We start from the raw sequence: 27,232 nt of genomic DNA, 5'->3' as shown, positions 1-27,232 counted from the left end.
CACTGGATCCTTCCTTGCAGACTGCCGTTTATAGTGCAGGAGGAGTGCCCTTTAATTTGCGCTCCCCAGGGTGTGTTGCGTTCCATTTTACAAACGCTCTGGACGCCAGCCGCAGAATGGGGCGGTCCGACTGAAGTTTGGATTCGGGGCGGCCAAAGGGCGTTGCACGAGGATGTGACGTCATTTTCTGCGCGCGCATCCGGGCGGCCGCTAAACTTTGCGCCGGCGCTAACGGGCAACTTAATTTGGGGCGGGGCGCAAACTGCGCTGCGCCCGGGCGCTACACGAATAGCGCCCGAAAATCACTTCTCTTAAGGCGCTAACTGCTGGCGCAAGCAACTGAAAATCTAGCCCATAGAGTTTTACAGCACAGAAAGAGGCCCTTCGGCCCATCGTGTCTGCGCCGCCCATCCATCCCTGTCCAGTCTAATCCCATTTTCCAGCATTTGGTCCATAGCCTTGTATGCAATGGCATTTCAAGTGCTCATCCAAATGCTTCTTGAATGTTGTGAGGGTTCCTGTCTCTACCACCCTTTTAGGCATTGAGTTCCACATTCCAACCACCCACTGGGTGAAAAAGTTCCTCCTCAAATCCCCTCTAAATCTCCTGCCCCTTACCCTGAATCTATGCCCCCTTGTTATTGACCCCCCTACTAAGGGGAAAAGTTCCTCTTTGTCTACCCTATCTATGCCCCTCATCATTTTGTACACCTCAATCAGGTCCCCCCTCAGCCTTCTTTGCTCCAAGGAAAACAACCCCAGCCTGTTTAGTCTTTCTTCATAGCTGAGGCGCTCCATCCCAGGTAACATCCTGGTGAATCTTCTCTGCACCCTCTCCAAAGCAATCACATCCTTCCTATAGTGAGGCGACCAGAACTGCACACAGTACTCCAGCTGTGGCCTCACCAGCGTTTTGTACAGCTCCATCATAACCTCCCTGCTCTTATATTCTATGCCTCAGCTAATGAAGGCAAGTATCCCATATGCCTTTTTAACCACCTTATCTACTTGTTCCGCTGCCTTCAGAGATCTATGTACATGTACACCGAGGTCCCTCTGACCCTCTGTACTTCCTAGGGTCCTACCACTCATTGTGTATTCCCTTGCCTTATTTGTCCGTCCAAAATGCATCACCTCGCACTTTTCAGGGTTAAATTCCATTTGCCACTTTTCCGCCCATCTGACCAACCCGTCTATATCGTCCTGTAGCCTGAGGCTTTCCTCCTTGCAATTTACCACCCCACCAATTTTCGTGTCATCTGCAAACTTACTGATCATCCCTTTTACATTCTCATCCAAATCATTTATGTAGATCACAAACAACAAGGGACCCAGCACCGATCCCTGAGGTACCCCACTGGACACAGGCTTCCAGTCACAAAAGCAACCTTCGACCATCACCCTCTGCCTCCTGCCACTCAGCCAGTTTAGGATCCAATGCGCCAAGGCACCCTGGATCCCATGGGCTCTTACCTTCTTGACCAGTCTCCTATGCGGGACTTTGTCAAAAGCTTTACTGAAGTCCATGTAAACCACATCCACAGCATTTCCCTCATCCACCTCCCTAGTCACCCCCTCGAAAAATTCAATCAGATTTGTCAGGCATGATTTACCCTTGACAAAGCCATGCTGACTATTCCCGATTAATCCTTGCCTCTCCAAGTGGAGACTAATTTTGTCCCTCAGAATTTTTTCCAATAATTTCCCTACCACAGATGTTAGGCTCACTGGCCTGTAATTCCCTGGTTTATCCCTGCTACCCTTCTTGTATAATGGTACTACATTAGCTGTTCTCCAGTCCTCTGGTACATCCCCTGTGGCCAGAGAGGTTCTGAAAATTTGTGTCAGAGCCCCTGCAATCTCCTCCTTTGCCTCCCACAGCAGCCTGGGATACATCTCGTCCGGGCCTGGGGATTTATCCACTTTTTGGCCTGCTAAAACCGCTAGCACCTCCTCCCTCTCGATGCTAATATGTTCAAGTATGTCACAATCCCCTTGCCCGATTTCTATGTCTGCATCGTCTTTCTCCATAGTGAACACAGATGCAAAAAATTCATTTAAAACCCCGCCTACATCATCTGGTTCTACACACAGATTGCCACTTTGGTCCCTAATGGGCCCTACCCTTTCCCTGGTTATCCTCTTGCCCTTAATATACTTATAAAACATCTTAGGATTTTCCTTTATTTTGCTCGCCAGTGTTATTTCATGGCCCCTCCTCGCCCTCCTAATTTCTTTTTTGAGTATGCCCCTGCACTTTTTATACTCCTCTAGGGCTTCCTCCGTCTTTAGTCTTTTGTAATGGCCAAAAGCCCCCCTTTTTTCCCTAATGCATTTTTGTATATCCCTTGTCATCCAAGGTTCCCTTTGCTTGTTGGTCCCACCCTTGACCTTTACAGGAACATGTTGGCGTTGTACTCTCTCTATTTCCCTTCTGAAAGTCTCCCACTGTTTTGATGTGGATTTTCCTATAAGTAGCTGCTCCCAGTCCACTTTGGCCAGATCCTGCCTTATCATATTAAAATCGGCCTTCCCCCAATTTAGAACCCTTATTTCCGGGCCGTCTTTGTCTTTTTCCATGACCACCTTAAATTTCACCGAATTATGGTCACTGTCGCCAAAGTGCTCTCCTACTGACACTTCCACCACTTGCCCGGCTACATTCCCCAGAATTAGGTCCAGTATCGCCCCCTCTCTTGTAGGACTTTCTACATGTTGGCTCAAAAAGCTCTCCTGGATGCACTTTAAGAATTCTGCACCCTCTAAGCCTAAGTACGACACAGATTCACACGGATGCTACCTGGTGTGAAGAAATAAAATGACAAAGAAAGACTTGAAAAGTTGTCTTTTTTCATTAGAACAACACAGATTACAGGGCGATATGATAGAGGTGTTTAAAGGTGCCGAGAAACTCCAGTATGATTTGGACAGTTTTGGCGATTGGGCAGATGCAATATAACGTGGATAAATGTGAGGTTATCCACTTTGGTGGCAAAAACAGGAAGGCAGATTATTATCTGACTGGCAATAGATTGGGAGAAGGGGAAGTGCAACGAGACCTGGGTGTCCTTGTGCACCAGTCGCTGAAGGTAAGGATGCAGGTGACGCAGGCGGTTAAGAAGGCAAATGGTATGTTGGCCTTCGTAGCAAGAGGGTTCGAGTACAGGAACAAGGATGTCTTGCTGCAGTTGCACAGGGCCTTGGTGAGACCACACCTTGAGTATTGTGTGCAGTTTTGGTCGCCTTATCTGAGGAAGGATGTTCTTGCCATGGAGGGAGTGCAGCAAAGATTCACCAGACTGATACCAGGGATGGCAGGAATGACGTATGAGGAGAGATTGGGTCGATTGGGCTTGTACTCGCTGGAGTTTAGAAGAATGAGAGGGGATCTCATTGAAACTTATAAAATTCTGACAGGACTGGACAGACTAGATGCAGGAAGGATGTTCCTGATGGTCGGGGAGTCCAGAACCAGGGCTCACAGTCTAAGGATAAGGGGTAAGCCATTTAGGACAGAAATGAGGAGGAATTTCTTCACCCAGAGAGTGGTGAACCTGTGGAATTCTCTACCACAGAAGGCAGTTGAGGCCAATACATTAAATATATTCAAGAAAGAGTTGGATATATTTCTTAAGGCTAAAGGGATCAAGGGGTATGGGGAGAAAGCAGGGACAGGGTACTGAATTTGGATGATCAGCCATGATCGCATTAAATGGCGGAGCAGGCTCGAGGGGCCGAATGGCCTACTCCTGCTCCTATCTTCTGTGTTTCTATGTATGAAAGGATGGGCCAGGCTCGATGGAAACAGCCTGTTCCAGTAGTTGAGGGTCTAGAACGAGGGGCCAGAGATACAAGATTAAATGTAAGAGATTTAGAACAGTGAGCAGGAGAAACCTCTCCACACAGAGAGTCGTGAGGCTGTGGAATTCACTTCCTGGGTCAGGGACTGAGGCAGAAACTGTGTCAACATTGAAGGTTGGATTGGAGAGGTGGATTCAGGAAAAGGGGTTTCAGAGATATGGGGACAGGCCGGGTTAATGTGATCAGGACTATTTGGTCACGTGGGGGGTAAACACCGACACAACAACAACAACTTGCATTTATATAGCGACTTTGCTGTAGTAAAACATCCCAAGGTGCTTCACAGGAGTGATTATCTGAAAAAAGTTTGATATGGACTGGATGGGCCGAATGGCCTGTTTCCATGTTGTAACTTTTACGTATTTCTATGTGTGTTCTCAGGACGTCTCAAAGTGCTTTACAGCCAATGAAGTACTTTTGGAGTGTAGTCACTTTTGTAATGTGGGAAACGCGGCAGCCAATTAGCGCACAGCAAGATCCAACTCCCCATCTCTTCTTCCAAATAGTGCCATGGGCCACCTGAGAGAGCAGACGGGGCCTCGGTTTAACATCTCATCCAAAAGACGGCACCTCTGACAGTGCAGCACTCCCTCAGCACTGCACTGGAGTGTCAGCCTCTGGAGTGGGACTCGAACCCACAAGCTTCTGACTCAGAGGCGAGAGTGCTGCCCACTGAGCTATGGCTGACACATTAAATACACAGCCTCACTTAAATCTTGTAACTTTCCATTCTGGAATCCTCTCTCACCTTTCTTTAATCTTCCAAACTTCTTCAAATACACTCCAGAATTTCCCCAAACCTTTAGTTGAAGCGAATAGTGCTTCACCTTAAATATACTGAAGCTACCACCAGAAGTGAAGGCCAGCAATCACCATGATCAATTCAAGCAAATGGATCACTTTCAAAAGTGTAAATCCACAAAATCACACGCCAGAAATGAGAAGTGCCAGATTTGAATTTGACCATTATCTCTCCGTTTTCTTCCCAGTATCTAGCTGACAGTAAGGAGACATTCGGAAAGCAGCTCTCTGGCAAGGACCCATCGTCTTCTAGATTCATAGAGCACAGGAGGAGGTCACCCAGCCTGTCCTGCCTGTACTGGCTCTGTGAAGGAGGTATCTCATGAGTCGCACTGCCCTGCCCTCTCCCCATAGCCCTGCATTGCGGCCTGTTGTAAACCACCCGCCATCTGGGGGTATGACTGAGGACGGCCGAGCTCTCCCGGAACAGGTGAGTGCTTTGTGTGTCTCATCACGATAACAGAATGCAAGGACTAATCCTTTAACGAAGGATATGCCAAAATATGTGGAGCCCAGGTTATCCCTTCAACCCTTTCCCTTTGGTTTATCCATTTTGTTCCCCATTGCCTGGACCTTTCACTCTCTATCAGCTCTTACTCTTCCACCTAGTCCCTTGGCTCCATGGTGTTCGGAGAGTTAGTGCTGCTGTACAGCCCACCCGTTACTAGGGCCAGTGCACAGCACACCGTTACTAGGGTCAGTGTACAGCCCACCCGTTACTAGGGCCAGCGTACAGCCCACCCATTACTAGGGCCAGTGTACAGCACACCATTACTAGGGCCAGTGTACAGCCCACTGTTATTGGGTCAGTGCACAGCCCACCCGTTACTAGGGCCAGTGTACAGCCTCCCGTTACTAGGGCCAGTGTACAGCCCACCGTTACCAGGGCCAGTGTACTGTCCACCCGTTACTAGGGCCAGTGTACAGCCCAGCGTTACCAGGGCCAGTGTACAGCCCACCGTTACTAGGGCCAGTGTACAGCCCACCGTTACTAGGGCCAGTGTACAGCCTCCCGTTACTAGGGCCAGTGTACAGACTCCTGTTACTAGGGCCAGTGCACAGCCCAGCGTTACTAGGGCCAGTGTACAGCCCACCGTTACTAGGGCCAGTGTACAGCCCACCGTTACTAGGGCCAGTGTACAGCCCACCCGTTACTAGGGCCAGTGTACAGCCCACCATTACTAGGGCCAGTGTACAGCCCACCATTACTAGGGCCAGTGTACAGCCCACCCGTTACTAGGGCCAGTGTACAGCCCACCCGTTACTAGGGCCAGTGTACAGCCCACTGTTACTAGGGCCAGTGTACAGCCCACCCGTTACTAGGGCCAGTGTACAGCCCACTGTTATTAGGGCCAGTGCACAGCCTCCTGTTACTAGGGCCAGTGTACAGCTCACCCGTTACTAGGGCCAGTGTACAGCCCACCCGTTACTAGGGCCAGTGTACAGCCCACCCATTACTAGGGCCAGTGTACAGCCCACTGTATTTAGGGCCAGTGTACAGCCTCCTGTTACTAGGGCCAGTGTACAGCCTCCTGTTACTAGGGCCAGTGTACAGCTCACCCGTTACTAGGGCCAGTGTACAGCCCACCCGTTACTAGGGCCAGTGTACAGCCCACCCATTACTAGGGCCAGTGTACAGCCCACACGTTACTAGGGCCAGTGCACAGCCCACCCGTTACTATGGCCAGTGCACAGCCCACCCGTTACTAGGGTCAGTGCACAGCCGATCTGTTACTAGGGCCAGTGTACAGACTCCCGTTACTAGGGCCAGTGCACAGCCCACTGTTACTAGGGCCAGTGTACAGCCCACTGTTACGAGGGCCAGTGCACAGCCCACCCGTTACTAGGGCCAGTGTACAGCCCACCCGTTACTAGGGACAGTGCACAGCCCACCCGTTACTAGGGGCAGTGCACAGCCCACCCGTTACTAGGGCCAGTGCACAGCCTCCTGTTACTAAGGCCAGTGTACAGCCTCTCGTTACTAGTGCCAGTGTACAGCCCACCTGTTACTAGGGCCTGTGTACGGCCTCCCATTACTGGGGCCAGTGTACAGCCTAGTGTTACTAGGGCCAGTGTACAGCCTCCTGTTACTAGGGCCAGTGTACAGCCTCCTGTTACTAGGGCCAGTGTACAGCCCACCCGTTACTAGGGCCAGTGTACAGCCCACCCGTTACTAGGGCCAGTGTACAGCCCACCCATTACTAGGGCCAGTGTACAGCCCACCCGTTACTAGGGCCAATACAAAGCCCACCCGTTACTAGGGCCAGTGTACAGCCCACCCGTTACTAGGGCCAGTGTACAGCCCACCCGTTACTAGGGCCAGTGTACAGCCCACCGTTACTAGGGTCAGTGCACAGCCCACCCGTTACTAGGGCCAGTGTACAGCCCACCCGTTACTAGGGACAGTGTACAGCCCACCCGTTACTAGGGCCAGTGTACAGCACACCGTTACTAGGGCCTGTGTACAGCCTCCCGTTACTAGGGCCAGTGTACAGCCTCCCGTTACTAGGGCCAGTGTACAGCCCACTGTTACTAGGGCCAGTGTACAGCCCACCTGTTACTAGGGCCAGTGTACGGCCTCCTGTTACTAGGGCCAGTGTACAGCCTCCTGTTACTAGGGCCAGTGTACAGCCTCCCGTTACTAGGGCCAGTGTACAGCCTCCCTTTACTAGGGCCAGTGCACAGCCCACCCGTTACTAGGGCCAGTGTACAGCCCACCTGTTACTAGGGCCAGTGTACGGCCTCCTGTTACTAGGGCCAGTGTACAGCCTCCTGTTACGAGGGCCAGTGTACAGCCCACCTCTTACTAGGGCCAGTGTACAGCCTCCCGTTACTAGGGCCAGTGTACAGCCTCCTGTTACTAGGGCCAGTGTACAGCCTCCCATTACTAGGGCCAGTGTACAGCCCACCCGTTACTTGGGCCGGTGTACAGCCTCCCGTTACTAGGGCCAGTGTGCAGCCCACTGTTACTAGGGCCGGTGTACAGCCCACCCGTTGCTAGGGTCAGTGTAGAGCCCACCTGTTACTCGGGCCGGTGTACAGCCTCCCGTTACTAGAGCCGGTGTACAGCCCACCCGTTACGAGGGCCAGTGTACAGCCCACCCGTTACTAGGGCCAGTGTACAGCCCACCCGTTACTAGGGCCAGTGTACAGCCCACCTGTTACTAGGGCCAGTGTACAGCCTCCCGTTACTTGGGCCAGTGTACAGCCCACCCGTTACTAGGGCCAGTGTACACCCCACCAGTTACTAGGGCCAGTGTACAACCTCCCGTTACTAGGGCCAGTGTAAAGCCCACCCGTTACTAGGGCCAGTGTACAGCCCACCCGTTACTAGGGCCAGTGTACAGCCCTCCAGTTACTAGGGCCGGTGTACAGCCCACTGTTACTAGGGCCAGTTTACAGCCCTCCAGTTACTAGGGCCAGTGTACAGCCCACCTGTTACTAGGGCCAGTGTACAGCCTCCCGTTACTAGGGCCAGTGTACAGCCCACCCGTTACTAGGGCCAGTGTACAGCCTCCCTTTACCAGGGCCAGTGTACAGCCCACCCGTTACTAGGGCCAGTGTACAGCCCACCCATTACTAGGGCCAGTGTACAGCCCACCCGTTACTAGGGCCAGTGTACAGCCCACCCGTTACTAGGGCCAATACAAAGCCCACCCGTTACTAGGGCCAGTGTACAGCCCACCCGTTACTAGGGCCAGTGTACAGCCCACCCGTTACTAGGGCCAGTGTACAGCCCACCGTTACTAGGGTCAGTGCACAGCCCACCCGTTACTAGGGCCAGTGTACAGCCCACCCGTTACTAGGGACAGTGTACACCCCACCCGTTACTAGGGCCAGTGTACAGCACACCGTTACTAGGGCCTGTGTACAGCCTCCCGTTACTAGGGCCAGTGTGCAGCCTCCTGTTACTAGGGCCAGTGTACAGCCTCCTGTTACTAGGGCCAGTGTACAGCCTCCTGTTACTAGGGCCAGTGTACAGCCCACCCGTTACTAGGGCCAGTGTACAGCCCACCCGTTACTAGGGCCAGTGTACAGCCCACCCGTTACTGGGGCCAGTGTACAGCCCACCCGTTACTAGGGCCAGTGTACAGCCCACCCATTACTAGGGCCAATATAAAGCCCACCCGTTACTAGGGCCAGTGTACAGCCCACCCGTTACTAGGGCCAGTGTACAGCCCACCCATTACTAGGGCCAGTGTACAGCCCACCCGTTACTAGGGTCAGTGCACAGCCCGCCCGTTACGAGGGCCAGTGTACAGCCCACCCGTTACTAGGGCCAGTGTACAGCCCACCTGTTACTAGGGCCTGTGTACAGCCTCCCGTTACTAGGGCCAGTGTACAGCCTCCTGTTACTAGGGCCAGTGTACAGCCTCCCGTTACTAGGGCCAGTGTACAGCCCACTGTTACTAGGGCCAGTGTACAGCCCACCTGTTACTAGGGCCAGTGTACGGCCTCCTGTTACTAGGGCCAGTGTACAGCCTCCTGTTACTAGGGCCAGTGTACAGCCTCCCGTTACTAGGGCCAGTGTACGGCCTCCTGTTACTAGGGCCAGTGTACAGCCTCCTGTTACGAGGGCCAGTGTACAGCCCACCTCTGACTAGGGCCAGTGTACAGCCTCCCGTTACTAGGGCCAGTGTACAGCCTCCTGTTACGAGGGCCAGTGTACAGCCTTCCATTACTTGGGCCAGTGTACAGCCCACCCGTTACTAGGGCCAGTGTACAGCCCACCCGTTACTAGGGCCGGTGTACAGCCTCCCGTTACTAGGGCCAGTGTACAGCCCACTGTTACTAGGGCCGGTGTACAGCCCACCCGTTACTAGGGTCAGTGTAGAGCCCACCTGTTACTCGGGCCGGTGTACAGCCTCCCGTTACTAGGGCCGGTGTACAGCCCACCCGTTACTAGGGCCAGTGTACAGAACACCCGTTACTAGGGCCAGTGTACAGCCCACCCGTTACTAGGGCCAGTGTACACCCCACCCGTTACTAGGGCCAGTGTACAGCCCACCCGTTACTAGGGCCAGTGTACAGCCCACCCGTTACTAGGGCCAGTGTACAGCCCTCCAGTTACTAGGGCCGGTTTACAGCCCACTGTTACTAGGGCCAGTTTACAGCCCTCCAGTTACTAGGGCCAGTGTACAGCCCACCTGTTACTAGGGCCAGTGTACAGCCTCCCGTTACTAGGGCCAGTGTACAGCCCACCCGTTACTAGGGCCAGTGTACAGCCTCCCGTTACTAGGGCCGGTGTACAGCCTCCTGTTACTAGGGCCAGTGTACAGCCCACCCGTTACTAGGGCCAGTGTACAGCCCACCCGTTACTAGGGCCAGTTTACAGCCCACCTGTGACTAGGGCCGGTGTACAGCCCACCTGTTACTAGGGCCAGTTTACAGCCCTCCAGTTACTAGGGCCGGAGTACAGCCCACTGTTACTAGGGCCAATTTACAGCCCACCATTTACTCGGGCCAGTGTACAGCCCACCCGTTACTAGGGCCAGTGTACAGCCCACTGTTGCTAGGGCAAGTGTACAGGCCACTGTTACTCGGGCCAGTGTACAGCCCACTGTTACTAGGGCCAGTGTACAGCCCACTGTTACTAGGGCCAGTGTACAGCCCACCTGTTACTAGGGCCAGTGTACTGTCCACCCGTTACTAGGGCCAGTGTACAGCCCACTGTTACTAGGGCCAGTGTACTGTCCACCCGTTACTAGGGCCAGTGTACAGCCCACTGTTACTGGGCCAGTGTACAGCCCACTGTTACTAGGGCCGGTGTACAGCCCACTGTTACTAGGGCCAGTGTACAGCCCACCCATTACTAGGGCCAGTGTACAGCCCACCCGTTACTAGGGCCAGTGTACAGCCCACCCGTTACTACGGCCAGTGTACAGCCCACCCGTTACTAGGGCCAGTTTACAGCCCACCCGTTACTAGGGCCGGTGTACAGCCCACCCGTTACTAGGGCCGGTGTACAGCCACCCGTTACTAGGGTCGGTGTACAGCCACCCGTTAGTAGGGCCGGTGTACAGCCTCCCGTTACTAGGGCCAGTGTACAGCCCACCCGTTACTAGGGCCAGTGTACAGCCCACCCGTTACTAGGGCCAGTGTACAGCCCACCCGTTACTCGGGCCAGTGTGCAGCCCACCTGTTACTAGGGCCTGTGTACAGCCTCCCATTACTAGGGCCAGTGTACAGCCTCCTGTTACTAGGGCCAGTGTACAGCCTCCCGTTACTAGGGCCAGTGTACAGCCCACTGTTACGAGGGCCAGTGTACAGCCCACCTGTTACTAGGGCCAGTGTACGGCCTCCTGTTACTAGGGCCAGTGTACAGCCCACCCGTTACTAGGGCCGGTGCACAGCCCACCCGTTACTAGGGCCAGTGTACAGCCCACCCGTTACTAGGGCCAGTGCACAGCCCACCCGTTACTAGGGCCAGTGTACAGCCTCCCGTTACTTGGGCCAGTGTACAGCCCACCCGTTACTAGGGCCAGTGTACAGCCCACCCGTTACTAGGGCCAGTGTACAGCCCACCTGTTACTAGGGCCAGTGTACAACCTCCCGTTACTAGGGCCAGTGTACAGCCCACCCGTTACTAGGGCCAGTGTACAGCCCACCCGTTACTAGGGCCAGTGTACAACCTCCTGTTACTAGGGCCAGTGTACAGCCCACCCGTTACTAGGGCCAGTGCACAGCCCACCCTTTACTAGGGCCGGTGTACAGCCCACCCGTTACTAGGGCCGGTGTACAGCCCTCCAGTTACTAGGGCCGGTGTACAGCCCACTGTTACTAGGGCCAGTTTACAGCCCTCCAGTTACTAGGGCCGGAGTACAGCCCACCTGTTACTAGGGCCAGTGTACAGCCCACTGTTACTAGGGCAAGTGTACAGCCCACTGTTACTAGGGCCAGTGTACAGCCCACTGTTACTAGGGCCAGTGTACAGCCCACTGTTACTAGGGCCAGTGTACAGCCCACCTGTTACTAAGGCCAGTGTACAGCCCACTGTTACTAGGGCCAGTGTACTGTCCACCCGTTACTCGGGCCAGTGTACAGCCCACTGTTACTAGGGCCAGTGTACTGTCCACCCGTTACTAGGGCCAGTGTACAGCCCACTGTTACTAGGGCCAGTGTACAGCCCACTGTTACTAGGGCCAGTGTACAGCCCACCCATTACTAGGGCCAGTGTACAGCCCACTGTTACTAGGGCCGGTGTACAGCCCACTGTTACTAGGGCCAGTGTACAGCCCACCCGTTACTAGGGCCAGTGTACAGCCCACCCGTTACTAGGGCCAGTGTACAGCCCACCCGTTACTAGGGCCAGTTTACAGCCCACCCGTTACTAGGGCCAGTGTACAGCCCACCCGTTACTAGGGCCGGTGTACAGCCACCCGTTACTAGGGCCGGTGTACAGCCACCCGTTACTAGGGCTGGTGTACAGCCACCTGTTACTAGGGCCGGTGTACAGCCCACCCGTTACTAGGGCCAGTGTACAGCCCACCCGTTACTAGGGCCGGTGTACAGCCTCCCGTTACTAGGGCCGGTGTACAGCCACCCGTTACTAGGGCCAGTGTACAGCCTCCCATTACTAGGGCTAGTTTACAGCCCACCCGTTACTAGGGCCAGTGTACAGCCCACCCGTTACTAGGGCCAGTGTACAGCCCACCTGTTACTAGGGCCAGTGTACAGCCTCCTGTTACTAAGGCCAGTGTACAGCCTCCTGTTTCTAGGGCCAGTGTACAGCCCACCTGTTACTAGGGCCAGTTTACAGCCTCCCGTTACTAGGGCCAGTGTACAGCCCACCCGTTACTAGGGCCAGTGTACAGCCCACCCGTTACTAGGGCCGGTGTACAGCCCACCTGTTACTAGGGCCAGTGTGCAGCCCACCCGTTACTAGGGCCAGTGTACAGCCTCCCGTTACTAGGGCCAGTGTACAGCCCACCCGTTACTAGGGCCAGTGTACAGCCCACCCGATACTAGGGCCAGTGTACAGCCTCCCGTTACTAGGGCCAGTGTACAGCCCACCTGTTACTAGGGCCGGTGTACAGCCCACCCGTTATTAGGGCCGGTGTACAGCCCACCCGTTACTAGGGCCGGTGTACAGCCCACCTGTTACTAGGGCCGGTGTACAGCCCACTGTTACTAGGGCCAGTTTACAGCCCTCCAGTTACTTGGGCCGGTGTACAGCCCACTGTTACTAGGGCCAGTTTACAGCCCTCCAGTTACTAGGGCCGGTGTACACCCCACTGTTACTAGGGCCAGTTTACAGCCCACCTGTTACTAGGGCCAGTGTACAGCCACCCGTTACTAGGGCCGGTGTACAGCCACCCGTTACTAGGGCTGGTGTACAGCCACCCGTTACTAGGGCCGGTGTACAGCCCTCCAGTTACTAGGGCCGGTGTACAGCCCACTCTTACTAGGGCCAGTTTACAGCCCTCCAGTTACTAGGGCCAGTGTACAGCCCACCTGTTACTAGGGCCGGTGTACAGCCCACCCGTTACTAGGGCCAGTGTACAGCCCACCTGTTACGAGGGCCAGTTTACAGCCCTCCAGTTACTAGGGCCGGAGTACAGCCCACCTGTTACTAGGGCCAGTGTACAGCCCACTGTTACTAGGGCAAGTGTACAGCCCACTGTTACTAGGGCCAGTGTACAGCCCACTGTTACTAGGGCCAGTGTACAGCCCACTGTTACTAGGGCCAGTGTACAGCCCACCTGTTACTAAGGCCAGTGTACAGCCCACTGTTACTAGGGCCAGTGTACTGTCCACCCGTTACTCGGGCCAGTGTACAGCCCACTGTTACTAGGGCCAGTGTACTGTCCACCCGTTACTAGGGCCAGTGTACAGCCCACTGTTACTAGGGCCAGTGTACAGCCCACTGTTACTAGGGCCAGTGTACAGCCCACCCATTACTAGGGCCAGTGTACAGCCCACTGTTACTAGGGCCGGTGTACAGCCCACTGTTACTAGGGCCAGTGTACAGCCCACCCGTTACTAGGGCCAGTGTACAGCCCACCCGTTACTAGGGCCAGTGTACAGCCCACCCGTTACTAGGGCCAGTTTACAGCCCACCCGTTACTAGGGCCAGTGTACAGCCCACCCGTTACTAGGGCCGGTGTACAGCCACCCGTTACTAGGGCCGGTGTACAGCCACCCGTTACTAGGGCTGGTGTACAGCCACCTGTTACTAGGGCCGGTGTACAGCCCACCCGTTACTAGGGCCAGTGTACAGCCCACCCGTTACTAGGGCCGGTGTACAGCCTCCCGTTACTAGGGCCGGTGTACAGCCACCCGTTACTAGGGCCAGTGTACAGCCTCCCATTACTAGGGCTAGTTTACAGCCCACCCGTTACTAGGGCCAGTGTACAGCCCACCCGTTACTAGGGCCAGTGTACAGCCCACCTGTTACTAGGGCCAGTGTACAGCCTCCTGTTACTAAGGCCAGTGTACAGCCTCCTGTTTCTAGGGCCAGTGTACAGCCCACCTGTTACTAGGGCCAGTTTACAGCCTCCCATTACTAGGGCCAGTGTACAGCCCACCCGTTACTAGGGCCGGTGTACAGCCCACCCGTTACTAGGGCCGGTGTACAGCCCACCTGTTACTAGGGCCAGTTTACAGCCCTCCAGTTACTAGGGCCAGTGTGCAGCCCACCCGTTACTAGGGCCAGTGTACAGCCTCCCGTTACTAGGGCCAGTGTACAGCCCACCCGTTACTAGGGCCAGTGTACAGCCCACCCGATACTAGGGCCAGTGTACAGCCTCCCGTTACTAGGGCCAGTGTACAGCCCACCTGTTACTAGGGCCGGTGTACAGCCCACCCGTTATTAGGGCCGGTGTACAGCCCACCCGTTACTAGGGCCGGTGTACAGCCCACCTGTTACTAGGGCCGGTGTACAGCCCACTGTTACTAGGGCCAGTTTACAGCCCTCCAGTTACTAGGGCCGGTGTACAGCCCACTGTTACTAGGGCCAGTTTACAGCCCACCTGTTACTAGGGCCAGTGTACAGCCACCCGTTACTAGGGCCGGTGTACAGCCACCCGTTACTAGGGCTGGTGTACAGCCACCCGTTACTAGGGCCGGTGTACAGCCCTCCAGTTACTAGGGCCGGTGTACAGCCCACTGTTACTAGGGCCAGTTTACAGCCCTCCAGTTACTAGGGCCAGTGTACAGCCCACCTGTTACTAGGGCCAGTGTACAGCCTCCCGTTACTAGGGCCAGTGTACAGCCCACCCGTTACTAGGGCCAGTGTACAGCCTCCCGTTACTAGGGCCGGTGTACAGCCTCCTGTTACTAGGGCCAGTGTACAGCCCACCCGTTACCAGGGCGAGTGTACAGCCCACCCGTTACTCGGGCCAGTGTACAGCCCACCCGTTACTAGGGCCAGTTTACAGCCCACCTGTTACTAGGGCAAGTCTACAGCCCACCCGTTACTAGGGCCAGTGCACAGCCCACCCTTTACTAGGGCCGGTGTACAGCCCACCCGTTACTAGGGCTGGTGTACAGCCCTCCAGTTACTAGGGCCAGTGTACAGCCCACCTGTTACTAGGGCCAGTGTACAGCCTCCCGTTACTAGGGCCAGTGTACAGCCTCCCGTTACTAGGGCCGGTGTACAGCCTCCTGTTACTAGGGCCAGTGTACAGCCCACCCATTATTAGGGCCAGTGTACAGCCCACCCGTTACTAGGGCCAGTGTACAGCCCACCCGTTACTAGGGCCGGTGTACAGCCCACTGTTACTAGGGCCAGTTTACAGCCCTCCAGTTACTAGGGCCGGAGTACAGCCCACCTGTTACTAGGGCCAGTGTACAGCCCACTCTTACTAGGGCAAGTGTACAGCCCACTGTTACTAGGGCCAGTGTACAGCCCACTGTTACTAGGGCCAGTGTACAGCCCACTGTTACTAGGGCCAGTGTACAGCCCACCTGTTACTAGGGCCAGTGTACAGCCCACTGTTACTTGGGCCAGTGTACTGTCCACCCGTTACTAGGGCCAGTGTACAGCCCACTGTTACTTGGGCCAGTGTACTGTCCACCCGTTACTAGGGCCAGTGTACAGCCCACTGTTACTAGGGCCAGTGTACAGCCCACTGTTACTAGGGCCAGTGTACAGCCCACCCATTACTAGGGCCAGTGTACAGCCCACTGTTACTAGGGCCGGTGTACAGCCCACTGTTACTAGGGCCAGTGTACAGCCCACCCGTTACTAGGGCCAGTGTACAGCCCACCCGTTACTAGGGCCAGTGTACAGCCCACCCGTTACTAGGGCCAGTTTACAGCCCACCCGTTACTAGGGCCAGTGTACAGCCCACCCGTTACTAGGGCCGGTGTACAGCCACCCGTTACTAGGGCCGGTGTACAGCCACCCGTTACTAGGGCTGGTGTACAGCCACCCGTTACTAGGGCCGGTGTACAGCCCACCCGTTACTAGGGCCAGTGTACAGCCCACCCGTTACTAGGGCCGGTGTACAGCCTCCCGTTGCTAGGGCCGGTGTACAGCCACCCGTTACTAGGGCCAGTGTACAGCCACCCATTACTAGGGCTAGTTTACAGCCCACCCGTTACTCGGGCCAGTGTACAGCCCACCCGTTACTAGGGCCAGTGTACAGCCCACCTGTTACTAGGGCCAGTGTACAGCCTCCTGTTACTAAGGCCAGTGTACAGCCTCCTGTTACTAGGGCCAGTGTACAGCCCACCTGTTACTAGGGCCAGTGTACAGCCTCCCGTTACTAGGGCCAGTGTACAGCCCACCCGTTACTAGGGCCGGTGTACAGCCCACCTGTTACTAGGGCCAGTTTACAGCCCTCCAGTTACTAGGGCCAGTGTGCAGCCCACCCGTTACTAGGGCCAGTGTACAGCCTCCCGTTACTAGGGCCAGTGTACAGCCCACCCGTTACTAGGGCCAGTGTACAGCCCACCCGATACTAGGGCCAGTGTACAGCCTCCCGTTACTAGGGCCAGTGTACAGCCCACCTGTTACTAGGGCCGGTGTACAGCCCACCCGTTATTAGGGCCGGTGTACAGCCCACCCGTTACTAGGGCCGGTGTACAGCCCACCTGTTACTAGGGCCGGTGTACAGCCCACTGTTACTAGGGCCAGTTTACAGCCCTCCAGTTACTAGGGCCGGTGTACAGCCCACTGTTACTAGGGCCAGTTTACAGCCCACCTGTTACTAGGGCCAGTGTACAGCCACCCGTTACTAGGGCCGGTGTACAGCCACCCGTTACTAGGGCTGGTGTACAGCCACCCGTTACTAGGGCCGGTGTACAGCCCTCCAGTTACTAGGGCCGGTGTACAGCCCACTGTTACTAGGGCCAGTTTACAGCCCTCCAGTTACTAGGGCCAGTGTACAGCCCACCTGTTACTAGGGCCAGTGTACAGCCTCCCGTTACTAGGGCCAGTGTACAGCCCACCCGTTACTAGGGCCAGTGTACAGCCTCCCGTTACTAGGGCCGGTGTACAGCCTCCTGTTACTAGGGCCAGTGTACAGCCCACCCGTTACCAGGGCGAGTGTACAGCCCACCCGTTACTCGGGCCAGTGTACAGCCCACCCGTTACTAGGGCCAGTTTACAGCCCACCTGTTACTAGGGCAAGTCTACAGCCCACCCGTTACTAGGGCCAGTGCACAGCCCACCCTTTACTAGGGCCGGTGTACAGCCCACCCGTTACTAGGGCTGGTGTACAGCCCTCCAGTTACTAGGGCCGGTGTACAGCCCACTGTTACTAGGGCCAGTTTACAGCCCTCCAGTTACTAGGGCCAGTGTACAGCCCACCTGTTACTAGGGCCAGTGTACAGCCTCCCGTTACTAGGGCCAGTGTACAGCCTCCCGTTACTAGGGCCGGTGTACAGCCTCCTGTTACTAGGGCCAGTGTACAGCCCACCCATTATTAGGGCCAGTGTACAGCCCACCCGTTACTAGGGCCAGTGTACAGCCCACCCGTTACTAGGGCCGGTGTACAGCCCACTGTTACTAGGGCCAGTTTACAGCCCTCCAGTTACTAGGGCCGGAGTACAGCCCACCTGTTACTAGGGCCAGTGTACAGCCCACTCTTACTAGGGCAAGTGTACAGCCCACTGTTACTAGGGCCAGTGTACAGCCCACTGTTACTAGGGCCAGTGTACAGCCCACTGTTACTAGGGCCAGTGTACAGCCCACCTGTTACTAGGGCCAGTGTACAGCCCACTGTTACTTGGGCCAGTGTACTGTCCACCCGTTACTAGGGCCAGTGTACAGCCCACTGTTACTTGGGCCAGTGTACTGTCCACCCGTTACTAGGGCCAGTGTACAGCCCACTGTTACTAGGGCCAGTGTACAGCCCACTGTTACTAGGGCCAGTGTACAGCCCACCCATTACTAGGGCCAGTGTACAGCCCACTGTTACTAGGGCCGGTGTACAGCCCACTGTTACTAGGGCCAGTGTACAGCCCACCCGTTACTAGGGCCAGTGTACAGCCCACCCGTTACTAGGGCCAGTGTACAGCCCACCCGTTACTAGGGCCAGTTTACAGCCCACCCGTTACTAGGGCCAGTGTACAGCCCACCCGTTACTAGGGCCGGTGTACAGCCACCCGTTACTAGGGCCGGTGTACAGCCACCCGTTACTAGGGCTGGTGTACAGCCACCCGTTACTAGGGCCGGTGTACAGCCCACCCGTTACTAGGGCCAGTGTACAGCCCACCCGTTACTAGGGCCGGTGTACAGCCTCCCGTTGCTAGGGCCGGTGTACAGCCACCCGTTACTAGGGCCAGTGTACAGCCACCCATTACTAGGGCTAGTTTACAGCCCACCCGTTACTCGGGCCAGTGTACAGCCCACCCGTTACTAGGGCCAGTGTACAGCCCACCTGTTACTAGGGCCAGTGTACAGCCTCCTGTTACTAAGGCCAGTGTACAGCCTCCTGTTACTAGGGCCAGTGTACAGCCCACCTGTTACTAGGGCCAGTGTACAGCCTCCCGTTACTAGGGCCAGTGTACAGCCCACCCGTTACTAGGGCCGGTGTACAGCCCACCTGTTACTAGGGCCGGTGTACAGCCCACCCGTTACTAGGGCCGGTGTGCAGCCCACCTGTTACTCGGGCCAGTTTACAGCCCTCCAGTTACTAGGGCCAGTGTACAGCCCACCCGTTACTAGGGCCAGTGTGCAGCCTCCCGTTACTAGGGCCAGTGTACAGCCCACCCGTTACTAGGGCCAGTGTACAGCCCACCCGTTACTAGGGCCAGTGTACAGCCTACCGTTACTAGGGCCAGTGTACAGCCCACCTGTTACTAGGGCCGGTGCACAGCCCACCCGTTACTAGTGCCGGTGTACAGTCCACCCGTTACTAGGGCCGGTGTACAGCCCACCTATTACTAGGGCCGGTGTACAGCCCACTGTTACTAGGGCCAGTTTACAGCCCTCCAGTTACTAGGGCCGGTGTACAGCCCACTGTTACTAGGGCCAGTTTACAGCCCTCCAGTTACTAGGGCCAGTGTACAGCCCACCTGTTACTAGGGCCAGTGTACAGCCTCCCGTTACTAGGGCCAGTGTACAGCCCACCCGTTACTAGGGCCAGTGTAGAGCCTCCCGTTACTAGGGCCGGTGTACAGCCCACCCGTTACTAGGGCCAGTGTACAGCCCACCCGTTACTAGGGCCAGTGTACAGCCCACCCGTTACTAGGGCCGGTGTACAGCCCACTGTTACTAGGGCCAGTGTACAGCCTCCCGTTACTAGGGCCAGTGTACAGCCCACCCGTTACTAGGGCCAGTGTAGAGCCTCCCGTTACTAGGGCCAGTGTACAGCCCACCCGTTACTAGGGCCGGTGTACAGCCCACTGTTACTCGGGCCAGTTTACAGCCCTCCAGTTACTAGGGCCGGAGTACAGCCCACCTGTTACTAGGGCCAGTGTACATCCCACTGTTACTAGGGCCAGTGTACAGCCCACTGTTACTAGGGCCAGTGTACAGCTCACTGTGACTAGGGCCAGTGTACAGCCCACCTGTTACTAGGGCCAGTGTACAGCCCACTGTTACTAGGGCCAGTGTACTGTCCACCCGTTACTAGGGCCAGTGTACAGCCCACTGTTACTAGGGCCAGTGTACTGTCCACCCGTTACTAGGGCCAGTGTACAGCCCACTGTTACTAGGGCCAGTGTACAGCCCACTGTTACTAGGGCCAGTGTACAGCCCACCCATTACTAGGGCCAGTGTACAGCCCACTGTTACTATGGCCGGTGTACAGCCCACTGTTACTAGGGCCAGTGTACAGCCCACCCGTTACTAGGGCCAGTGTACAGCCCACCCGCTACTAGGGCCAGTGTACAGCCCACCCATTACTAGGGCCAGTTTACAGCCCACCCGTTACTAGGGCCGGTGTACAGCCACCCGTTACTAGGGCCGGTGTACAGCCACCCGTTACTAGGGCTGGTGTACAGCCACCCGTTACTAGGGCCGGTGTACAGCCCACCCATTACTAGGGCCAGTGTACAGCCCACCCGTTACTAGGGCCGGTGTACAGCCTCCCGTTACTAGGGCCGGTGTACAGCCACCCGTTACTAGGGCCAGTGTACAGCCTCCCATTACTAGGGCTAGTTTACAGCCCACCTGTTACTAGGGCCAGTGTACAGCCCACCCGTTACTAGGGCCAGTGTACAGCCCACCTGTTACTAGGGCCAGTGTACAGCCTCCTGTTACTGAGGCCAGTGTACAGCCTCCTGTTACTAGGGCCAGTGTACAGCCCACCTGTTACTAGGGCCAGTGTACAGCCCACCTGTTACTAGGGCCAGTTTACAGCCCTCCAGTTACTAGGGCCAGTGTACAGCCCACCCGTTACTAGGGCCAGTGTACAGCCTCCCATTACTAGGGCTAGTTTACAGCCCACCCGTTACTAGGGCCAGTGTACAGCCCACCCGTTACTAGGGCCAGTGTACAGCCCACCTGTTACTAGGGCCAGTGTACAGCCTCCTGTTACTAAGGCCAGTGTACAGCCTCCTGTTTCTAGGGCCAGTGTACAGCCCACCTGTTACTAGGGCCAGTTTACAGCCTCCCATTACTAGGGCCAGTGTACAGCCCACCCGTTACTAGGGCCGGTGTACAGCCCACCCGTTACTAGGGCCGGTGTACAGCCCACCTGTTACTAGGGCCAGTTTACAGCCCTCCAGTTACTAGGGCCAGTGTGCAGCCCACCCGTTACTAGGGCCAGTGTACAGCCTCCCGTTACTAGGGCCAGTGTACAGCCCACCCGTTACTAGGGCCAGTGTACAGCCCACCCGATACTAGGGCCAGTGTACAGCCTCCCGTTACTAGGGCCAGTGTACAGCCCACCTGTTACTAGGGCCGGTGTACAGCCCACCCGTTATTAGGGCCGGTGTACAGCCCACCCGTTACTAGGGCCGGTGTACAGCCCACCTGTTACTAGGGCCGGTGTACAGCCCACTGTTACTAGGGCCAGTTTACAGCCCTCCAGTTACTAGGGCCGGTGTACAGCCCACTGTTACTAGGGCCAGTTTACAGCCCACCTGTTACTAGGGCCAGTGTACAGCCACCCGTTACTAGGGCCGGTGTACAGCCACCCGTTACTAGGGCTGGTGTACAGCCACCCGTTACTAGGGCCGGTGTACAGCCCTCCAGTTACTAGGGCCGGTGTACAGCCCACTGTTACTAGGGCCAGTTTACAGCCCTCCAGTTACTAGGGCCAGTGTACAGCCCACCTGTTACTAGGGCCAGTGTACAGCCTCCCGTTACTAGGGCCAGTGTACAGCCCACCCGTTACTAGGGCCAGTGTACAGCCTCCCGTTACTAGGGCCGGTGTACAGCCTCCTGTTACTAGGGCCAGTGTACAGCCCACCCGTTACCAGGGCGAGTGTACAGCCCACCCGTTACTCGGGCCAGTGTACAGCCCACCCGTTACTAGGGCCAGTTTACAGCCCACCTGTTACTAGGGCAAGTCTACAGCCCACCCGTTACTAGGGCCAGTGCACAGCCCACCCTTTACTAGGGCCGGTGTACAGCCCACCCGTTACTAGGGCTGGTGTACAGCCCTCCAGTTACTAGGGCCGGTGTACAGCCCACTGTTACTAGGGCCAGTTTACAGCCCTCCAGTTACTAGGGCCAGTGTACAGCCCACCTGTTACTAGGGCCAGTGTACAGCCTCCCGTTACTAGGGCCAGTGTACAGCCTCCCGTTACTAGGGCCGGTGTACAGCCTCCTGTTACTAGGGCCAGTGTACAGCCCACCCATTATTAGGGCCAGTGTACAGCCCACCCGTTACTAGGGCCAGTGTACAGCCCACCCGTTACTAGGGCCGGTGTACAGCCCACTGTTACTAGGGCCAGTTTACAGCCCTCCAGTTACTAGGGCCGGAGTACAGCCCACCTGTTACTAGGGCCAGTGTACAGCCCACTCTTACTAGGGCAAGTGTACAGCCCACTGTTACTAGGGCCAGTGTACAGCCCACTGTTACTAGGGCCAGTGTACAGCCCACTGTTACTAGGGCCAGTGTACAGCCCACCTGTTACTAGGGCCAGTGTACAGCCCACTGTTACTTGGGCCAGTGTACTGTCCACCCGTTACTAGGGCCAGTGTACAGCCCACTGTTACTTGGGCCAGTGTACTGTCCACCCGTTACTAGGGCCAGTGTACAGCCCACTGTTACTAGGGCCAGTGTACAGCCCACTGTTACTAGGGCCAGTGTACAGCCCACCCATTACTAGGGCCAGTGTACAGCCCACTGTTACTAGGGCCGGTGTACAGCCCACTGTTACTAGGGCCAGTGTACAGCCCACCCGTTACTAGGGCCAGTGTACAGCCCACCCGTTACTAGGGCCAGTGTACAGCCCACCCGTTACTAGGGCCAGTTTACAGCCCACCCGTTACTAGGGCCAGTGTACAGCCCACCCGTTACTAGGGCCGGTGTACAGCCACCCGTTACTAGGGCCGGTGTACAGCCACCCGTTACTAGGGCTGGTGTACAGCCACCCGTTACTAGGGCCGGTGTACAGCCCACCCGTTACTAGGGCCAGTGTACAGCCCACCCGTTACTAGGGCCGGTGTACAGCCTCCCGTTGCTAGGGCCGGTGTACAGCCACCCGTTACTAGGGCCAGTGTACAGCCACCCATTACTAGGGCTAGTTTACAGCCCACCCGTTACTCGGGCCAGTGTACAGCCCACCCGTTACTAGGGCCAGTGTACAGCCCACCTGTTACTAGGGCCAGTGTACAGCCTCCTGTTACTAAGGCCAGTGTACAGCCTCCTGTTACTAGGGCCAGTGTACAGCCCACCTGTTACTAGGGCCAGTGTACAGCCTCCCGTTACTAGGGCCAGTGTACAGCCCACCCGTTACTAGGGCCGGTGTACAGCCCACCTGTTACTAGGGCCGGTGTACAGCCCACCCGTTACTAGGGCCGGTGTGCAGCCCACCTGTTACTCGGGCCAGTTTACAGCCCTCCAGTTACTAGGGCCAGTGTACAGCCCACCCGTTACTAGGGCCAGTGTGCAGCCTCCCGTTACTAGGGCCAGTGTACAGCCCACCCGTTACTAGGGCCAGTGTACAGCCCACCCGTTACTAGGGCCAGTGTACAGCCTACCGTTACTAGGGCCAGTGTACAGCCCACCTGTTACTAGGGCCGGTGCACAGCCCACCCGTTACTAGTGCCGGTGTACAGTCCACCCGTTACTAGGGCCGGTGTACAGCCCACCTATTACTAGGGCCGGTGTACAGCCCACTGTTACTAGGGCCAGTTTACAGCCCTCCAGTTACTAGGGCCGGTGTACAGCCCACTGTTACTAGGGCCAGTTTACAGCCCTCCAGTTACTAGGGCCAGTGTACAGCCCACCTGTTACTAGGGCCAGTGTACAGCCTCCCGTTACTAGGGCCAGTGTACAGCCCACCCGTTACTAGGGCCAGTGTAGAGCCTCCCGTTACTAGGGCCGGTGTACAGCCCACCCGTTACTAGGGCCAGTGTACAGCCCACCCGTTACTAGGGCCAGTGTACAGCCCACCCGTTACTAGGGCCGGTGTACAGCCCACTGTTACTAGGGCCAGTTTACAGCCCTCCAGTTACTAGGGCCAGTGTACAGCCCACCTGTTACTAGGGCCAGTGTACAGCCTCCCGTTACTAGGGCCAGTGTACAGCCCACCCGTTACTAGGGCCAGTGTAGAGCCTCCCGTTACTAGGGCCAGTGTACAGCCCACCCGTTACTAGGGCCGGTGTACAGCCCACTGTTACTCGGGCCAGTTTACAGCCCTCCAGTTACTAGGGCCGGAGTACAGCCCACCTGTTACTAGGGCCAGTGTACATCCCACTGTTACTAGGGCCAGTGTACAGCCCACTGTTACTAGGGCCAGTGTACAGCTCACTGTGACTAGGGCCAGTGTACAGCCCACCTGTTACTAGGGCCAGTGTACAGCCCACTGTTACTAGGGCCAGTGTACTGTCCACCCGTTACTAGGGCCAGTGTACAGCCCACTGTTACTAGGGCCAGTGTACTGTCCACCCGTTACTAGGGCCAGTGTACAGCCCACTGTTACTAGGGCCAGTGTACAGCCCACTGTTACTAGGGCCAGTGTACAGCCCACCCATTACTAGGGCCAGTGTACAGCCCACTGTTACTATGGCCGGTGTACAGCCCACTGTTACTAGGGCCAGTGTACAGCCCACCCGTTACTAGGGCCAGTGTACAGCCCACCCGCTACTAGGGCCAGTGTACAGCCCACCCATTACTAGGGCCAGTTTACAGCCCACCCGTTACTAGGGCCGGTGTACAGCCACCCGTTACTAGGGCCGGTGTACAGCCACCCGTTACTAGGGCTGGTGTACAGCCACCCGTTACTAGGGCCGGTGTACAGCCCACCCATTACTAGGGCCAGTGTACAGCCCACCCGTTACTAGGGCCGGTGTACAGCCTCCCGTTACTAGGGCCGGTGTACAGCCACCCGTTACTAGGGCCAGTGTACAGCCTCCCATTACTAGGGCTAGTTTACAGCCCACCTGTTACTAGGGCCAGTGTACAGCCCACCCGTTACTAGGGCCAGTGTACAGCCCACCTGTTACTAGGGCCAGTGTACAGCCTCCTGTTACTGAGGCCAGTGTACAGCCTCCTGTTACTAGGGCCAGTGTACAGCCCACCTGTTACTAGGGCCAGTGTACAGCCCACCTGTTACTAGGGCCAGTTTACAGCCCTCCAGTTACTAGGGCCAGTGTACAGCCCACCCGTTACTAGGGCCAGTGTACAGCCTCCCGTTACTAGGGCCAGTGTACAGCCCACCCGTTACTAGGGCCAGTGTACAGCCCACCCGTTACTAGGGCCAGTGTACAGCCCACCTGTTACTAGGGCCAGTGTACAGCCTCCTGTTACTGAGGCCAGTGTACAGCCTCCTGTTACTAGGGCCAGTGTACAGCCCACCTGTTACTAGGGCCAGTGTACAGCCTCCCGTTACTAGGGCCAGTGTACAGCCCACCCGTTACTAGGGCCGGTGTACAGCCCACCTGTTACTAGGGCCGGTGTACAGCCCACCCGTTACGAGGGCCGGTGTACAGCCCACCTGTTACTAGGGCCAGTTTACAGCCCTCCAGTTACTAGGGCCAGTGTACAGCCCACCCGTTACTAGGGCCAGTGTACAGCCTCCCGTTACTAGGGCCAGTGTACAGCCCACCCGTTACTAGGGCCAGTGTACAGCCCACCCGTTACTAGGGCCAGTGTACAGCCTCCCGTTACTAGGGCCAGTGTACAGCCCACCTGTTACTGGGGCCGGTGTACAGCCCACCCGTTACTAGGGCCGGTGTACAGCCCACCTGTTACTAGGGCCGGTGTACAGCCCACTGTTACTAGGGCCAGTTTACAGCCCTCCAGTTACTAGGGCCGGTGTACAGCCCACTGTTACTAGGGCCAGTTTACAGCCCACCTGTTACTAGGGCCGGTGTACAGCCCACTGTTACTAGGGCCGGTGTACAGCCCACCTGTTACTAGGGCCGGTGTACAGCCCACCTGTTACTAGGGCCAGTGTACAGCCCACCCGTTACTAGGGCCAGTGTACAGCCCACCTGTTACTAGGGCCGGTGTACAGCCCACCCGTTACTAGGGCCAGTGTACAGCCCACCCGTTACTAGGGCCTGTGTACAGCCCACTGTTACGATAGCAAAATACTGCAGATGTTGGAAATCCGAAATAACAACAGAAAATGCTGGAAAAACTCAGCAGGTCAGGCAACATCCGTGGAGAGAAATTTGAGTTGACGTTTCGGGTCGAACCCTTCTTCAAAACTGGAAAGAAAAGAAACTAGATCGGAGGCAGGGCTGCGATCGGACAAAAGAATAAAAGAAACAAAAGAAATAAAAGATATTAGAAGCTGGACGAGATGGTAATAGGCTGGGATTAGGTGTAAAGTGTACTGGCAGGGCAAAAGATAGCTGCCAGGTGTGAGAGAGAAACAAAAGGGAAGGGGGTTGGGGGGGAAAGGAGTGGAACAATTACAAGAGAAAATGAAATGGGGGCCGAGCTTATGATCTGAAATTGTTGAACTCGATATTGAGTCCGGAAGGCTGCATACTGCCTAATCGGAAGATGAGGTGCTGTTCCTCGAGTTTACGTTGAGCTTCCATGGAACAGTACAAGAGGCCAAGGACGGTGAGGTCCGAGTGGGAATGGAGCAGTGAATTAAAGTGACAGGTGACCGCAAGCTCAGGGTCACCCTTACGGACTGAACGGAGGTGTTCCGCAAAGCGGTCACCCAATCTGCGTTTGGTCTCCCCAATGTAGAGGAGACCGCATCGTGAGCAGCGAATACAGTATACTAGATTGCGAGAAGTACAAGTAAATCGCTGTTTCACCTGGAAGGGGTGTTTGGGGCCCTGGACAGTGGGAAGGGGGGAGGTGTAGGGGCAGGTGTTACATCTCCTCCGCTTGCACAGGAAGGTGCCAGGCGAAGGGGAAGGGCTGTTTGGGGTGATAGAGGAGTGGACTAGGGTGTCTCGGAGAGAGCGGTCCCTGCGGAATGCTGAAAGGGGAGGGGAGGGGAAGATACGTTTGGTGGTGGGATCACTTTGGAGGTAGCGGAAATGGCGGAGGATGATCGATTGAATGTGGAGGCTGGTGGGGTGAAAGGTGCCCTACAGAATTTATCTCTTCCTATCTCGACTCTATCTTTTCTCCCCTTGTCCAGTCTCTTCCCACCTACATCCGCGACTCTTCGGACGCCCTCCGCCACTTTAACAGTTTACAGTTTCCTGGCCCCAACCGCTTCCTTTTCACCATGGACGTACAATCCCTCTACACCTCCATCCCCCACCCAGATGGCCTGAGGGCGCTCCGCTTCTTCCTTGAACAGAGGCCCGACCAGTCCCCATCCACCACCACCCTCCTCCGCCTGGCTGAACTTGTTCTCACATTGAACAACTTCTCCTTTAACTCCACTCATTTCCTCCAAATCAAAGGTGTTGCCATGGGTACCCGCATGGGTCCTAGCTATGCCTGCCTTTTCGTGGGCTATGTGGAACAATCTTTGTTCCAGTCCTACTCGGGTCCCCTCCCTCACCTCTTTTTCCGATACATTGATGACTGTATCGGTGCCATTTCCTGCTCTCGCCCCGAACTTGACAATTTCATTCACT

The 27,232-nt window shown here is 56.2% G+C and overlaps 1 protein-coding gene and 1 long non-coding RNA gene across 2 annotated transcripts in view; one reads left to right on the top strand and one right to left on the bottom strand.

The window, feature by feature from the left end:
* ppil3 (peptidylprolyl isomerase (cyclophilin)-like 3) overlaps nucleotides 1–27,232 on the bottom strand; it is a 145,441-nt gene that overhangs the window by 81,561 nt on the left and 36,648 nt on the right. The gene's annotated exons all lie outside the window — the stretch shown is intronic.
* Nucleotides 1–27,232, top strand: part of LOC147101944 (uncharacterized) — a 395,113-nt gene that overhangs the window by 332,710 nt on the left and 35,171 nt on the right. The window contains exon 2 of the long non-coding RNA XR_015073398.1: nucleotides 4,851–5,092. This is a non-coding gene — a long non-coding RNA (uncharacterized LOC147101944). The remainder of the gene's footprint in view (nucleotides 1–4,850; nucleotides 5,093–27,232) is intronic.

This window comes from Somniosus microcephalus, chromosome 23, assembly GCF_052327205.1.
Source record: "Somniosus microcephalus isolate GS21.2 chromosome 23, FLI_Smic_1.0, whole genome shotgun sequence".
In the NCBI taxonomy this organism is placed as follows: Eukaryota; Metazoa; Chordata; class Chondrichthyes; order Squaliformes; family Somniosidae; genus Somniosus; species Somniosus microcephalus.
Note: the sequence above shows the minus strand (reverse complement) of the source record. Positions and strands in the feature narration are given on the sequence as shown.